Source organism: Giraffa tippelskirchi, chromosome 2, assembly GCF_054371585.1.
Source record: "Giraffa tippelskirchi isolate mGirTip1 chromosome 2, T2T-mGirTip1v1.2.pri, whole genome shotgun sequence".
NCBI classification, from domain to species: Eukaryota; Metazoa; Chordata; class Mammalia; order Artiodactyla; family Giraffidae; genus Giraffa; species Giraffa tippelskirchi.
In genome coordinates this window covers 15,959,249-15,976,763 of record NC_137276.1, presented here as the reverse complement: position 1 = coordinate 15,976,763, position 17,515 = coordinate 15,959,249, and the positions used below count along the sequence as shown (strand labels likewise).

The 17,515-nt window shown below is 38.8% G+C and overlaps 1 protein-coding gene across 7 annotated transcripts in view; it reads left to right on the top strand.

Annotated features, from left to right (window-relative positions):
* ATRNL1 (attractin like 1) overlaps nt 1-17,515 on the top strand; it is a 738,261-nt gene that overhangs the window by 122,775 nt on the left and 597,971 nt on the right. The gene's annotated exons all lie outside the window — the stretch shown is intronic.

Below are 17,515 nucleotides of genomic sequence, written 5' to 3'. Positions count from 1 at the left end.
TTAGTAGTGGAGGCAGGGGATTGAGAAATCTGGGTTTGAATGTCCTATTCGAAGGCTTTTATGAACACTTTATTAGCCTGTTTTGTTTGACTATTACTGTGTTGGTTTTGATAATGGATAGATACGAAGCACTGTCAAATTTACATTAAGAAAGTAGGAATACAAACATTTTAGATTTAGTGGGGATGAGCACAGAAAAATTTAAATTAAACTCACAATATATACTTTCATGGTATAGGAAGCTGGTAGAATTAGAGAAAGAAATATGAAGACAGAAAAGCTAATGAAATAATATTTTGGGACAAAATGGAAACCCAGAACATATCTAAGAATGGAAGTAACTAAATAAGTTTTTACCAGGGAATCTAGAAATACAGTGCATCTATGATTTTAATTGATTTTAATTATCTTATCTATAGTCCTATCAGTTTCTGAATGTCAAAAATGTATTTATTGAAACAGCTACCTATTAGGCCACTGTAGTGAAAAAATTTCTCTCTGTATATTATAGATAAAACCTAGCTGATGTTTTAAATCTTTCACAGTACTTAAGAGCACCTTTTATTGATTGTGTGAAGTAATATACCAATTTTAAGCTATTAGGGAACATTTTGATAAATAAAAAGAGACCAAAGAGTAACACATTTAATGGATATAAGAAGTATGCTTTCGCTCTTAAACATCATAATGGTTCATAATCTACTTTGGAAAATTATTTCAAGTGTCAACATATAAAGAAGATTATGAACTATTCATAAGCACATTGACTTCTAAACTATTGTAAGCATGTTTGGAAAGAAATTCCTAGTAATAAAGTTAGGCATAGTTTTAAAACTCTGTGAGTATTTGCATGTGAGTCATCATTGAAAAGAATTCCTGTCTTTTAGAGCCTAAATAGTTAAATATTTGCCTTTTTGAAATAATAATTTGAAGTCATGATTCATGATGAAATGGGATTGATTGTCTTGGCTTTTATAAGGCTTAAAAATCACTGCCTCAGATCCAGAAAATCAGTTAAATGAAATATAGAATCTAGGCTGGCTTATTATATGATCTGTCGTTGCCAAGCTGGCACTATCAATATATTATTTTGCCTATGGTGATGAGACAGTAAGCTTATTTCTCTGGAGGTGGATGAACATTTTATGTGTTTTTCTTCTAGGAATAAAAATCCTAGGAAAAGTGTAGAATTTTGTTGCTATTGTTAAAAATCCATGAAGTGAGATTTGGAACTTTTGAAAAAGATTCTTCAAGGAGCTTCTACTCAATTTCTATATTTTAATGAACAAATTAATGTTGAGCTATTTTGTAGCTGACATATTGGGAATTTATTTTTATTTCTTCCATATTGTTCAAGACGACCATATTTTAGGTTTTCTACATTTAAAATATACCAAGGTGAAAAACATTAGAAATATAAGTTTTTCAGAGAGAGAAAGGGCTCAGATTATCATTATTCTAATAGCTACTCTTTATTAAGTGAGTTCCAAGAGCTAGGTACTATTGTTGCTGTTTAGTTGCTAAGTCATGTCTGACTCTTTTGTGACCCCTGCCAGGCTCCTCTGTCCATGGGATATCCCAGGCAAGAATATTGGAGTGGGTTGCTATTTCCTCCTCCAGGGGATCTTCCTGACGCAGGGACTGAACCTATGTCTCTTGTATTGCAGGAGGATTCTTTACTACTTAGCCACCAGGGAAGCCCTATAATAAGAGCTTTATTTACAATGTCTGTAACTTCTCTAATAACCTTGTAAACAAGATGTTAATAAACTAAATTTTAGATTATTAAGCACAAGACTAAAAGGAATTTGTCTAAAGCCCTGCAGGTGGTAAATCCAGCTTTTTAAAAATCTCCTAAATTGATAATCTTTCTACTTGACTACACTGTGCTGTTTAGTTGACTCCATTGTATGTTCTTAATTTTGGCAACAAATTATGAGACACTTAATTTTTAGTAATGTTTAGTAATTTTTAGTAATGTTTCTTAATGCTATGGAAAAGTAAAAGTTGCTCAGTCGTGTCCAACTCTTTGCGACCCTATGGACTATAAGTCCATGGAGTTCTCCAGGGCAGAATACTGGAGTGGGTAGTCTTTCCCTTCTTCAGGGGATCTTCCCAATCCAGGGATTGAAGCCAGGTCTCCCACCCTGCAGGCAGATTCTTTACCAGCTGAGCCACAAGGGAAGTCCAAGAGTACTGGAGTGGGTAGCCTTTCCCTTCCCCAGGGGATCTTCCTGACCCAGAAATTGAACCAGGGCCTCCTGCATTGCAGACAGATTCTTTACCAACTGAGCTACCAGAGAAGCCCAATGCTATGGAAAGATGGAAGCAAATATGAGTTTCATTTTTCAAGCAAATTGTTAAAACTGGAGGAAGAATAGCATATTTTAACAGTATTGTTTTTTAACATAGGTTTTTGTTTGCCCTGTGCTAATAAGTAACAACAAAAATATAAAGCAGCCTTACAGTCAATACAGGATAAAAGCGTTTTGTTTTACGTTATTTGATTATTTCTCTGCAGTTCCCAATAAAGTCTTCCCCTCTGCCCAATCTGTATTTATTCTCCTGGGTTTGTATCATCAAATATTGAAATATTTTCTTGGGAAAAGTACTTTTCACATTTCAGAAAATGTCTTCCAAAATAATTGTTTTCCTCATGAAGTATAATTTTGTGGAAATAAAATATAACCATTGCATAATGAGCCAACTAGGAAATAGATCCTTTTTGGGAAAAAAGTCATGTTGCTAGTTTTTCTCTTCTGTACAGTACACTCAGAGTTTATGGCATATTTAATTGGAACGCACCTTAAGATTTAGTTGATTGCTTTGTATTCTGTGATGTTTAGACAATAAAAATATGTATGGTAATACTAATTTTTCACTGCTCTAAAATGTACTATTTCAACCGTACTGCCATAGTAAATTTTATATAGCCATGATCATTAATCTTTGAGGACATAACCTTGCCTTCCCAGTTCTCATTATATTATACATGATGGATGTAGAAGGCATATGATGGTGATTTTCAAGCATGACTTACCTTGCATTCCCTTTGAAGGTTGAAGGGAGAAAAATCAGACCTCAATAATCTGATTCTCTTAGATTAGGCACTGCGTATTCATATTTTTTTAAAAAATAACTCAGGCACAAGAGATCATACAACTAGACTGAATAAGACTGAGTGGACTGTAACAGATAAAATGATATGTTACTAAATTTTCTAGCTTGTAAATCTAGCTTGAACACATTTTAAATCTGAAAACTTTATTAATATATTTTTGTCATTGTTAGTGGTGTCATTATTGCACCCGATTCAAGATTAAAATGAATCTGTACCTAGTAGAGATACAGCCTTCCAGTACTATTGAGGCTAAAGATGCAATGGAAGAACTTGTCTTACTGAGCTGATCTCAGGTTATTAGTCACATTTATACTTTAAAAAAAAAAATAATTTATTTTTGGCAGTGCTGTGCGGCTTGCAGGATCTTAGTTCCCAGATCAGGGAGCAAACCTCTACCCCCTGCAGTGGAAGCACGGAATCCTAACCACTGGACTGCCAGGGAATTACCGAGACATAGTTTTACTTTTCAGGGCTTCCCAGGTGGCTCAGTGATAGAGAATCTTCTTGCCAAGCAGGAGACATGAGTTTGATCCCTGAGTTGGGAAGATCCCCTGGAGAAGGGGATGGCAACCCTTGCCAGTATTCTTGCCTGGGAAATCCCATGGACAGAGGAGCCTGGTGGGATGCAGTCCATAGAGTCACAAAGAGGCAGTCACAACTTAGAGGCTAAATTACAGCAGCAGCAGCATTTATGCTTTTAAGCTGTTTGTTTGTAGAAAGTATATAATACCATAAAAGCTTTGTAGGGTCTATGGGATAAAAGGAATCAAGTAGTTTGTAAATTTTTCACATCTTTTTAGTAAACCACCCATCTTTTGAGTGGTTTGACTGAAGATTTCCACATCTGCAAATGAGGGATTTTCCTGAATTTAAACATACCTTAAAATTGAATCTTGGGACATTATTTCAGAATTATCAAAAAATATATATTATAGGATTTTCAGTAGGCCTAACATAATTATGATGGTTTTAATTACAAATGGTGGTTATTATATTTCAATTAGAAAACTTATCTAAGAGTTAGGAGAATGCATAGAATTCTGAAACAAGGTGAAAGATAACTCAGAGATACGTTGATTAATTTGTTGAGTAGGTTATTTCAGAATAGAGTAGGGTGTCAGATTTACATCAGAAATACATCATATACAGTGAAATACCTAAACTTCAAATCAAACCAAAACAATAACACAATTTAAAAAATAAATTTCCTGCATATTACAGTATTACTTATGACATTTGACTTATTCAGTTCAGTTCAGTTCAGCCGCTCAGTTGTGTCCGACTCTTTGCGACCCCATGGACTGCAGCATGCCAGGCTTCTCTGTCCATCACCAGCTCCTGGAGTTTACTCAAACTCATGTCCATCGAGTCGGTGATGCCATCCAGCCATCTCACCCTCTGTCGACCCCTTTTCCTCCCACCTTCAATCTTTCCCAGCATCAGGGTCTTTTCAGATGAGTCAGTTCTTTGCATCAGGTGGTCAAAGTATTGGAGTTTCAGCTTCAGCATCAGTCCTTCCAGTGAATATTCAGGACTGGTTTCCTTTAGGATTGACTGATTGGATCTCCTTACATTCCAAGGGACTCTCAAGGGTCTTCTCCAACACCACAGTTCAAAAGGATCAATTCTTCAGCACTCAGCTTTCTTTATGGTCCAACTCTCATGTCCATACATGACTACTGTAAAAACCATAGTTTTGACTAGATGGACCTTTGTTGGTAAAGTAATGTCTCTGCTTTTTAATATGCTGTCTAGTTTGGTCATAGCTTTTCATCCAAGGAGCAAGCGTCTTTTAATTTCATGGCTGCAGTGATTTTGGAGCCCCCCAAAATAAAGTCTGTCACTGTTTCCACTGTTTCCTCATCTATTGCCATGAAGTGATGGGACTGGATGCCATGATCTTAGTTTTCTGAATGTTGAGTTTTTAGCCAACCTGTTCACTCTTTTCTTTCAGTTTCATCAAGAGGCTCTTTAGTTCTTCTTCGCTTTCTGCCATAAGGGTGGTGTCATCTGTATATCTGAGGTTATTGATATTTCTTCCGGTAATCTTGATTCCAGCTTGTGCTTTATCCAGCCTGGCATTTAACATGATGTACTCTGCATATAAGTTAAATAAGCAGAGTGACAATATACAGCCTTGATGTACTCCTTTCCCGATTTGGAGCCCGTCTGTTGTTCCATATCCAGTTCTAACTGTTGCTTCTTGACCTGTATACAAATTTCTCAGGATGCAGGTCAGGTGGTCTGTTATTCTCATCTCTTTAAGAATTTTCAGTACTTACTGGTAGGCAAAAATTTAAAAACATAGTTTAAAAAACCCTGCAAAATACTTAATTCCATATTTGAAGAAGTAATCTTACTTTAATTGGTAATATATAATAATCATTTTAAACACAGTGAAGTCATAGTAATGTATACCCTTAAAATCACTTAACTAGTTTATGAAACGTAGCATACATGTTTCTGTACAACCCTGTAAAGTGATACATACACGCGCATGCACACACACACACACGCACGCACACACACACACAGTATAAGGAATCATGTGCCTTTCAGTTTTTTGGAACTCTCCAGTAAAACTATAAAAATTCAAGTTTGCTCACTTTTCATGTTTATAATTATTTTTATTTTTTGGAGGTTATTTTATTTGTTTCTCTATTTATTAATCAGAATTTCTCTATGTACCTTTTAAAATTCTTAGGTAGGGCTCTTCCTCAACAAAGGCAGCACCCCTTGTCCAGGTGAACCCTTTGTCCTGAAAGACCCAGTTTGTTTCTTTGTCAGAAAAATTTTAAAACCATCATATATTTTTTTCAATGAATGTCACCAACTGTTGACTGTTTTAAACTTTCCTACATCCTTTGTCCTATGTTCTCTTTTTCTTTCCGTAATAAATGGTTGCATAGAAGAAGTAACAGTTTCTTCTTTTTAAAAAAGAGGCCAGTAAGTAAGGGAATAAGTGACCTTTCATTTTGAGAAAAGGGAGAACTAATACTCCCCAAAGGCTTCTGTAGTGTTTTGTACTTTGCATACATTTGTAAGGTAATTCTCGTAGTATCTCATAACACCTGTGTAAAGTATGTTATTCATTTATAAAGGCAGAAACTGTGATTTAGCCTGGCTAAATCCAAATTCACATAGGTTGTAGGATGGTATATTCAGAATTTGATCCTAGGTCTAAGTTGAAAGTTCTTTTGATTCTCCCACTGTACTATGTGTTGATATTTTCCTGATTTGACAGGAAAAAGTTTGAATGATCTTTAATTTGGGAAAAGGTGTATAATATTTGTTAATGTGATGTGACACTCAAGAAAATTAGTTTTATTGATACATTTAGTCAGTTACCTTTAAGTTAGAAAATCGAGAAGAAAAGAGTGATGAGCAGTAAATCTCTCTCTTAACAGATCTATAAGCATTTTGAGAGATTGTCTTGAATGTAAAATTTGGTGAATAGAGATTCTCGAAAGGAAATGTACACTGAAAGAAAAGTATTTGCATGGGGAGAAAGGCAAGGAATACAGCCTTGAACAGAAAATCAAACATCTAAAGTAAAATATTAGCAAATAGAATTCAGCAGTGTTTCAAAGTTATAATGGACTTTACCCAATAGGAATTATTCTAGGATTTCAAGTGTGATTCATTATCAGGGAATCAGTAAATATAATTTATTACCTCAAGACTGTTTACTGAAGCCAACAGAAGACCCACACTGTGTATTAAAACGTGATAAAGTCATTTCAGTGGTAAGTGTCAAATAGTGACACCCACTTTGTTTGATAGAGGATGAGAAACTAAATAAATAATTGTGGAATGAGTGCCAGAGGATAAAAATCCTGAGAGAAGCTAGATTTGAAACTGTGGGTATGTTAAGTGTGCACCTTTTAAAATATTAAGATAAATTTTTACCTGGGGAAGTGGGGGCCAATGAAGCATCAGCATTTCAGGGTTAGGGGGAAAAAGATTTTTGGCAACATTCAGACATGTGGTTTTTTGGTACATAAGTATCCAAATGGTTAATGCAGGTTTTTCTTTGTATTCATCTAGTTTTGAGTCTTACCCCTGTGACATGTGCTGTTTTTAGTGTATTTTGAGTATACAATTAAGACTGAATTATGAACTGGCATTTGAGATGGAGTATTAAATGAATTTGTAAAATGTGTCCTTAGAGTATTAGAGATGCATATTTTCATGGAAGAATGTGAGTAGAAAAATTAGCCAATGAACATGCATTTTTTTCACCTGTACTGTTTTATGCATAAGTGGTAAAATAAATCTGTCTCTAAATTTCAGCCTTTGTTTTTAATATAATTATATGGTCCTTCATATGTGAATAGTCCTGGCAGCACAGTATTCTCATTGCTGAGATTTGTGTTTGAGAGAATAGTAACTCTAATTTCTTGATTGTGTTTATTGAAAGTATGGCTTGTAAATCAATATTTAGTACCTTGTAGCATAGATTTTTAAAAAGTCTGTATTCCAGAGAGTATATTTTACTTTGGTCTGTATTGCTGTGTGACTTTTCTTTTGGTATGGGATGGTATTTCTGTCAGTTTTCATAATGTCAGTAACTGTGTGGAATTTTCTTTAGTCTGTCTATCCTTGAACTGTTTGTGAAGTGATAATGACCTGAGTGCCCTGGAAATATATTTTCTTCTTGGCAAAAAATATGATTATAGATCTTGCAGTCAGACATTAATAATGTAAGAGACTTTATATTGTAAGAATGGAAAGAGACTACATGTAAACAGGTTATATTAATTTAATATGGAGCTTTAAGGTGTTTGATAATTTCTAGATTTTACAGAGAATCCTGATCAAGAATGTGAAAACTTAGCAACAAAATTTATCTAGCCCAACATCCTCTTTATTTGTTATTGAAAAAGTTGGAAGGGATAAGTGGAAAGTGTATTTGCTACAACTGTACCTATGTTTTTCTCTTCCCATTCTGTTGACAAATCCTGACAGGTGGGCAGATACCCAGCAAACATGAAATGTCTCTATAGCTGCAAGATTACTTACCTCAACTAGCTTTTTATAAGCTTGCAGGTTGAATTTTCTTCTTCCTAAACAATTTTGGGAGCGAAAACAATTTATTAACTATTTTAAGATACTCTAGAGGGAAATTTGCACTTATTATAGTGGACCCATCAGTACAGGTTAAGTTAGACTGAGGTAACAAACAATCCTGTCACTTTGGATCCTCTGAAAAACAGACACGGAGACAGAGTTTAGTGTTCAGGGTACTAATTAGGCCCTTGGATTGCGCAGCTGTGAAAGAGAAGGGGAAGATGCAGGATTGGGCAGAAAGTACGAGTCAAGCAGATTTAATTAACAGCCACAGCCAACCCCAGGGCAACTCAGGTTGAAATGCCCATCAGAGGTGTTCCTCATTAGGGTGAAACAGACCTTGATGGGTCAGTGTATGAGGGTCCCTCCCAGGAAATTAGGACCTTGGGTGCAGAAGCTCTCCATAGCTAAGTCCATCTCTGCAGGGGCTGGCAGCTGAGTGATGTCTACCGGTAACAAGTCCTTCCCTGAAGGGATATCCAGGCAGTGCATTTCCACGGTCATCACAATTCATTCTTTGGGCCACTTGGCCTACGTCTTCAAATCTATTTGTTAAACAGCTCCAGTGGGGGAAGTCTAGATTATCGCGCTGGCTTACGTAAGGTCTCAAGGCTGTATCCATGGCCCTCGTCCATTGTTCTTTCATGTCCCTTCCCCTCAGCTAGCACCTCTTTTGGGCACTGTTGTCTTACCTGGTAGCATGACCCAGCCCCTTGCCCTTATATATGTGATCTCCTGATGACCATGTACCTTCTAGCCTGGGTTACTGTCCCTGCCCATTTTTCATCACACTTGGCAAAGGGACACCAAGAGACTCCTGAATGTATCTTCTGTGTAACGGATGTATTCCCTTCTCGCATTTGTAACAGCAGTCCCTCCCTTTGATGGTCAGCTCCCTTTTTGCCTGGTTGCTGGTCCCTTAACACAAGGAGCCTGAAGTGCCCAAGTGGCAGTTATAGCTTACAGTTAAATGGGACATTGCTACTTCTTCTGCCAGAATATTTTTCCCCTTGGAGAACAGTATCTGTAATCTTGAAGTCCAAAATGAGGCCACAAGAAGTGGCTTTTACTCCTGGATTTTTGGACCTACTCTAGGTTCTTGTTGGTTATGTAGCACCATTTAAAGGTCTTAAGTTGAGGTATATCCTACATCCTGGTGGGCTTCCCTTGTGAGTCAGCTGATAAAGAATCCTCCTGCAATGTGGGAAACGTGGGTTCGATCCCTGGGTTGGGAAGATGTCCGGGAGAAGGGAAAGGCTACCCACTCCAGTATTCTGGCCTGGAGAATTCCATGGGCTGTATAGTCCATGGGGTTGCAAAGAGTCAGACACGACTGAGTGACTTTCACTTTACTACATCCTGGTGCTTCAGTTGTGCCTGTGGAAATCTCTGACAAGTTGTGTGGTCTGTGATCCAGTGGGTTTTAAGGTAATGGGACTATTTCTGTACCTTCTTTTCTGTGAAGTGTGTCTCCTGATACATGGGATAACATGCTGGTTGATCAGACACTTCATCATTTCTGTGATGATCATGCTGATTAAGACCCTGTGGGCAGAAAAAGCAAACACATATTCAAAATATGTGTTCTTGTCATAATGAATTGTCAGCCCATGCAGAGTAGAAGAGGCCCAGCATAATCAACTTGCCCCAAACATCCAGTTGGTGTTCTTGGGGACTGGCCTTATCCCAGGATCAGAAGTGATGGCTCATTATGAGGCTGGACACTTAGTGGTAAGAGTAGCTCCATCAACTTTTCTCAGAAGGAGCTCCTGTTAGTGAATTCCTGGATGACTTCCATCTCTGCTGTATGGCTACTTAGTTCACGTGCTCATTTTGTTGGCACCGAGGCATTCTGTGATAGAGACTGACTGGTGGTAGCTATCTCAGTTGTTTGTCTATTAGTTGTTTAATGACTCTTCATGTGGCATGCTCTCTGATGACCTTTTACCTGTACCACAAAGACTTTGACATTTCACACTCATCCAGATGCATCCATCCACATGTGTCTACTCCAGAGCCTCCTTGTCTCTGATCTTCAATATTTCTTCTTCTAGTCTCCTGACCAGCCTGCTAGGCCATTAACTATTGCTCTTGGGCCATTTCTCTTTCCATACAATGTACATGAGGCACGTTTCTCAAAGGCCTGCCCTAATTGGGAAGCTTTTTCCTTTTCTACTGTTCTTCCAGGCCACCCCTGAGTGAAGCTGTCTTGTAGGGATAGCCATTTTTGAATTGTGCCTGTACACGAAGCTTCCGTGTTTGCATTTTCCTCTTGTTATCTGGGCATCCAGGATTCCTAAATGGCCATGGCTGTCAGATGCAGGATGAGTGCTGAGGCAGCAGTGGTAGAGGGCATGAGGGCCGAACTCCCAGCTCATGCAGATTGCTTGTGCAGTGCACTGTTGCTCATGCTTGATCTTGGATCAGCTTCCATTCTGTGTTCCTGTGATTATGGATGACAGAGACAACTTCAGAAAACTCTGAAAACATGGTCACCTAATAACCCATGTCAAGGTCTCCATCTCTGCCAGGGCTCAGTAGTGTGGTGGGACTAGAGATGTAAAATTTTCCACTGCAGATGTCAGAGCCTTTGACCTGTGTGTTGAGTTTTCATTGGGAGTCATTCACAGAAGCTTTCCAGATAATTCCACATGATACTTTTTCCAACAGTGACTCCACCGATAGCTGTAGTATCTATGGTCATGTGGCCCTAGCTGCAGGACTGTTTGCACTGTATCCTGGACCTATAGCAGAACTGTTTTCTACTATGATGTGTGCTCAAGAGGTGGCAGCCTTTGATATTTCACAGTATATGGGTTTGAACAGTATTCCCAGGAATGGAATAGACTGCCTTCAGAACTCCCAAAGACCTACTGAATGTTTGCTTTCTTCCTTGCACTGGGAGTTGAAAAGTATAATAATTGGTGTTTCAGTTCAGATAAGCTATCTCAGAGTGTTCTCGACCTCTAGACTCTTAAATAGCTTAGTAGCATGGAAGGTCTCTGAATCTTTGTAGGTTTTATCTTCCACCCTTTGAAGTATCTGTGTCTTGACAAGGCCTCCATTGCATTACCAGTTCTTGTTCATCTGGCACTATTAGAATGATGCCATTGATGTAGCAGAAAAATAAAATGTTCTGCAAATGTTCTGGACCAAATGTATTCTAGTAAAAGTTAACATAATCCTGAAGCAAATTTGTGAATGTATTTTCTTCTGTTGCATATGAATGCATACTGCTCAAGATCCTTTTTTCTGATAGGGCTAGAAAAAAACACATTTATCCAGCATTCTGTAGATTATTTAGAATAATACTAATGTGTCCCAATCACTCCCTCTAAAATGTAACTGTATTTTAAAACTTATTTTATAACCAGTGGGTAACAGTTCTTTTTCAGTGTAATAGCCAAGGACCCAAGGTGGGGATGATGCCATTTGCCAAGAATGTCTATTCCAATTATTAATCTAGGGACTTAGGATGTGAACACTGCATCGGCCTGCAGACCCAGTAGCTCATTTTGAGCAGAACCTTGGCCAGGAAGCCTTTAATCTGATCATCCCCATGTTGTTCCTGCTATACAGAGAGGCTAGTGCTAGTGTCAACTCAGACCTTGTGTCCAACAGTACCTGACATGTTTGTGGTTATTTCTTCCTCTAGGCTAGGGTTACCCAATAAAATGACCATTGGTACCTTTGAGGAAGAAATAGGGACACTCTTACCATGTACACTTGCTGTGGTATTGCAGGGTCCTTCTTCCTGGGCCCCAGAATTTTAAATGTATCAGCTGTGGATTTAAAAAGTGACTCAAGTCCAGAAATTGAGCGGTGAATTATGACTTTTCATTGCTCCATCTGGCATCCAAATTCTGATCATTTATCCTTGATTTCTTCCAATGACATGTTAGGTAGCACCCTCACTGGCTACCCATCTATTTTGCGTCTAGGGATGCTGTGTTCTATTAAATGTCTCTGTAATTTTCAACAGGTCAGTCCCCTTGACTGATACTCCAACCTTGCTACTTATTACAATAATTGCACACTACTTAAATGTCACCAGCTGGCCCCTGCTTTTCTGTTGTCTCCATCACTGAGCACAGTTCTGTTATGATTTTTTATACCATCAGCTTAGGCTCATGGAGGAAAGCCACCGCTTTCTTAGTGATGCCAGTATCCCTCTCAGCATCACGTCATTGCTTCAGTAAACGGCATACCTTCTGGTCCGTTCTGTAGGTATAATGACCTGGTAGGTTGTCTGGTGTTACACAGAATAGCATGATAGAAAACCCTGAGCATATGGTCACTTAGTTGTCCGTGTCAAGCACTCCATCTCTACCATGGCTCAGTAACATGACAGGAATAGAAGTATAAAGATTTCTGCTGCAGATGGCATGGCCTTTGGTGTGTTTGTAGAATCTGCTTTGGGATTCTTTCACAGGGACTTTCTGTATATTCCACATGCTACTTTTTTACAGCAGTGACACTGTCGTATTCCTAGACTTTTAATCTCTGCTTTTCATGTTTGTTATGACATTTTGACTTTACTTAGCATAGCCTATTTTTCCATGTTTCTAGAAGTGATCCTTTTCCCCCTGGTTTTATTGAGGTGTAGTTGATAAAACTGTAACATATTTAAAGTGTACATTTTGATGATTTGATATAAATTCACATCGTGAAAGGATTCTCCTCCCCATCTAGTTAATTAGTACACCCATCATCTCCTCACAAATTTTCTTTTTTTGATTGTGAGACCATTTGAGTTCTACTCCCTTAGCAAATCTCAGTTGTATAGTGCTGGGTTAGCAACTGTTGTCACCAAGTTATACATTTAGATCCTAGACCATATTTTCTTATCACTGAATATATGCATCTTTTCATCAACCTCCCCCTATTTCTCCCACCCCTGGAAACCACTTTTCTACTTTGTTTCTTTGAGTTTGACTTCTTTTTTTTTTTTTTTTTAAGACTTCACATATAAATGATTTGTTGTTTTTCAGTTGTCAGGTTGTGTTCAACTCTTAGCAGCTTCTTGGACTGCAGCATGCCAAGCTCATTATTTGTCTTTTTCTTTCTGGCTTATTTCTCTTAGCATAATGCCCTCAAGCTCCCATACATGTCACAAATAGCAGACTTTCCTTCCTTCTCAAGGCTGAATAATATTCCATTGTATGTATATACCACCTCTTCTTTATCCATTCATTTATTGACGGACACCTAGGTTGTTTCTATAACTTGGCTATAGAATAATGCTGCAGTGAAAGAGATTGCAGATATCTCTTTGAGATCTTGTTTACATTTTCTTTGGATATATACCCAGAACTGGGATTGGTGGATCATATGGCAGTTCTATTTTTAGTTTTTTGTGGAACGTCCATATTGTTTTCCATAGTGGCTGCACCAATTTGCATTCCTACTGACAGTGCACCTGGGTTTCCTTTTATCCACATCTTTGCCAACACTTGTCATCTCTTATCTTTTTGGTGATATCCATTCTGTCATGTGTAAGGTGATGTCTTGTTGTGGTTTTGATACAGGTTTTCTTGATGACTAGGAATGTTGAGTACCTTTTCATGTACATGTTGACCATTTGTGTGTCTTCTTTGGAAAAATATCTATTCATTTCCTCTGCCTACTTTTTAATCATATTGTTTGGGCTTTCTTTCTTTTTTTGCTATTGAGTTGTGTGAATTCCTTATATATTTTGAATATTAACCCCTATAAGATATATGATTTAAAGCATTTTCTTCCACTCAATAGTAAGTTACTTTTTTATTTTGTTGATGGTTTATTTTGCTGTGAGTAAGAGTTATCTTAGTAGTGAGTTCATGCTATCTTCCAGGGTTCTTGTAAGGGGATGAATCCTTAATCTTGCATCTTGGAGAGTGCTTTCATATACGTAAATTCTTCCTAATCCAGTATAAGGTTCTGACCCTTTTGATCAGACTCCCTTCGGCAGCTTGTACCATGTGTGCTCCCCAACTATTGCCAATATGTGCTGTCTAGGTCTTACAGACAGAGAAGGCAATGGCACCCCACTCAGTACTCTTGCCTGGAAAATCCCATGGATGGAGGAGCCTGGTGGGCTGCAGTCCATGGGGTCGCTAAGGGTCAGACACGACTGAGCGACTTCACTTTCCCTTTTCACTTTCATGCATTGGAGAAGGCAGTGGCAACCCACTCCAGTGTTCTTGCCTGGAGAATCCCAGGGACGAGGGAGCCTGGTGGGCTGCCATCTGTGGGGTCGCACAGAGTTGGGCACGACTGAAGTGACTTAGCAGCAGGTCTTACAGATCATCTTTCTTTTCTTAGAAGCCCCAGCCTGTAGCTGGCAGGGTTATACCGAGCCAAGTTATAGGCCTAGTGGCCATTAGGAGAAGTGTGAGCAGATTCTGAACTAAGGTACAGGTCTTGCTGGAGGGAGGCCTCTGCGTTGTGTTCAAGCAAGGGTAGAGTACTGTCTCTCAGTGCGGTAGGGTAGACCACTTCTGCAGTCTCAGCTGATAGAGGAAAATTTGAGAATGCAAAACTTGGAGAGATTTTCAGGGGCATCAACTCAGATGTTCCCATCCTATGTGTCAGGGTCTTATTCTCTTCCTATCAGGACCTTGTCTTTGGAATAGTGGACTTTCTTTAACTAGCAGACTCTCTATATTTGGGAGCCTATTTATAAGGCACTAAGGAGGCCTTCTGCTTTCCCAACCTTTCACTATCTTTTTCTAGAGCTCAGTGTGACTAAGCAGTAGACATGAATTCTGGTATATTAATACTTTTAATAGTAATGCTTCTCAAACATCTAATACTTCACACCTGTAGAGGATTACCTTCCATGGACATACCTTCCTAATATACCAGTGGTTTAAGTTTTAACAGTTGGATGACCACCTTGTGCTGGCTGCTATCTGTGCCCCACCTGCCACCAGTGATGGATTCTTTATTAGCCTTGCAGTCTGTGCTTCAGCTCCCAAACTCTATCTTATTTCCTGTATTCTTGTACCACTCTTGGCACCAAATGCCATAGTTTGAGTTCTCTGGGAAACAGACTCTTTCGATAGAGTTTATTACTCATGATGTCCATTGGGAGTATCCTTAAGATAAACTGAACTGATGTCCATTGGGAGTATCCTTAAGATCAATGTCTCTAAAGAGGCAGAGGAGGAAGCAGGGTTGGACAAAGGGAAAGTGATGCTGGACGGATAACCTCAATCAACCCTACAAGGATCTCCAGAGATAAAATTGTTGCTCAGAGTTGTTCTATATTGGGCTGAAATGGTGGGATGTTTAAAACCCTCCTTTGATCAACCGTTACAAATAGGTCATCCTTGGAAAGATGGGTCCTTGAATGAAGTGACTCTCTGCTCCTGAGACAGTTCCTGAGCTTAAGCAGATGACTATTCACTGACAGCATTCTTAGCAACACAATTTCTGCCTTGAATGATGGTCTAGGCAGCATATATCCATGTCCATTACAAATCTCCAAACTTCATAAGATTAACACCAATAAAAGTTTATTTTTCACTCCTGATTCATGTCTAGTGATAGTGGGGAGGATAGATTTGCTTACTCTATCACTTGGGGATTATGGCTACATTGCATTTTCTTTCATTGTCAATTAAATGGCTCCATCCAGAAATGGCATTATCACTTTAGCTTGCATTTCCTCGACTAAAACAAGTCATACTGTCACATCCAAGTTTTCAGGAGTGTGGGAGTATCATTTTGCCACAGGCCTTAAGGAAGAGAACTGAAATATTTGTTGAGCAGCAACAGTGTCTACCACAAATATTGTCTGTAATTATTTTTGAACATTTAGTGTAATTGAAGGTGATGTCCTAGAGATAGTTATAAAACCTTTACCTCCTACTACCACATATGTTAAAAGGCAAAGAATTTTAGAAGTAGAATTGTGTTGTATTATTATTTGTCCGAATTAATTGCTCTCATGTATAATTAAATTTTTATTACTGTACTGAATGCCTTTCTTCTGCAGGGATTTGAGTACTTAAAAAAACCTTATTATTGTATTTTTATTTTCATAAAGTTAATGTTTATATCAGAAAGTATTTTGATGATGTGTTGAGGCAGTATAGCATAAAGAAGTCCAAGAGATCCGGTTTTGTTTTGACTTTAATATTTAATGACTTTAAGGAAGTTACCTAACCCGTAAAGACTCTTTCCCTATTTATAACAGTGACAAACATATTTACTCCTCAGAGTTGAATTCTGAGAAGTAAATATTTTATAGCACTGGTAAGCAATTAGCATATTATTTTGACTAGGTGAAAGGTCATGGCTGCCACTTATTTTAGGAATCTAGTTGGCTTAAAGCTAAACATTCAGAAAACTGAGACCATGACATCCAGTCCCATCACTTCATGGCAAATAGATGGGGAAACAGTGGAAACAGTGGCTGACTTTATTTTTCTGGGCTCCAAAATCACTGCAGATGGTGATTGCAGCCATGAAATTAAAAGATGCTTACTCCTTGGAGGAGAAGGCAATGGCACCCCACTCCAGTACTCTTGCCTGGAAAATCCCATGGACGGAGGAGCCTGGTAGGCTACAGTCCATGGGGTCGCTAAGAGTCGAACACGAATGAGCGACTTCACTTTCACTTTTCCCTTTCATGCACTGGAGAAAGAAATGGCAACCCACTCCAGTATTCTTGCCTGGAGAATCCTAGGGACGGCGGAGCCTGGTGAGCTGCTGTCTATGGGGTCGCACAGAGTCGGACACGACTGAAGCGACTTAGCATAGCATAGCATAGCATAGCATACTCCTTGGAAGGAAAGTTATGACCAACCTAGACAGCATATTAAAAAGCAGAGACATTACTTTGTCAACAAAAGTCCGTCTAGTCAAGGTTATGGTTTTTCCGGTGGTCATATATGGGTGTGAGAGTTGGACTGTAAAGAAAGTTGAGAACCGAAGAATTGATGCTTTTGTACTGTGGTGTTGGAGAAGACTCTTGAGAATCCCTTGGACTGCAAGGAGATCCAGCCAGTCCATCCTAAAGGAGATCAGTCCTGGGTGTTCATTGGTAGGACTGATGTTGAAGCTGAAACTCCAAAACTTGGGCCACCTTATGCAAAGAGCTGACTCATTGGAAAAGACCCTGATGCTGGGCAAGATTGAGGGCAGGAGGAGAAGGAGACGACAGAGGATGAGATGGTTGGATGGCATCACCGACTCGATGGATATAGGTTTGGGTGGGCTCCGGGAGTTGGTGATGGACAGGGAGGCCTGGCGTGCTGCAATTCATGGGGTCGCAAAGAGTCAGACACTACTGAGCGACTGAACTGAACTGAACTTACCTATCTAAAAGGGCTTTCC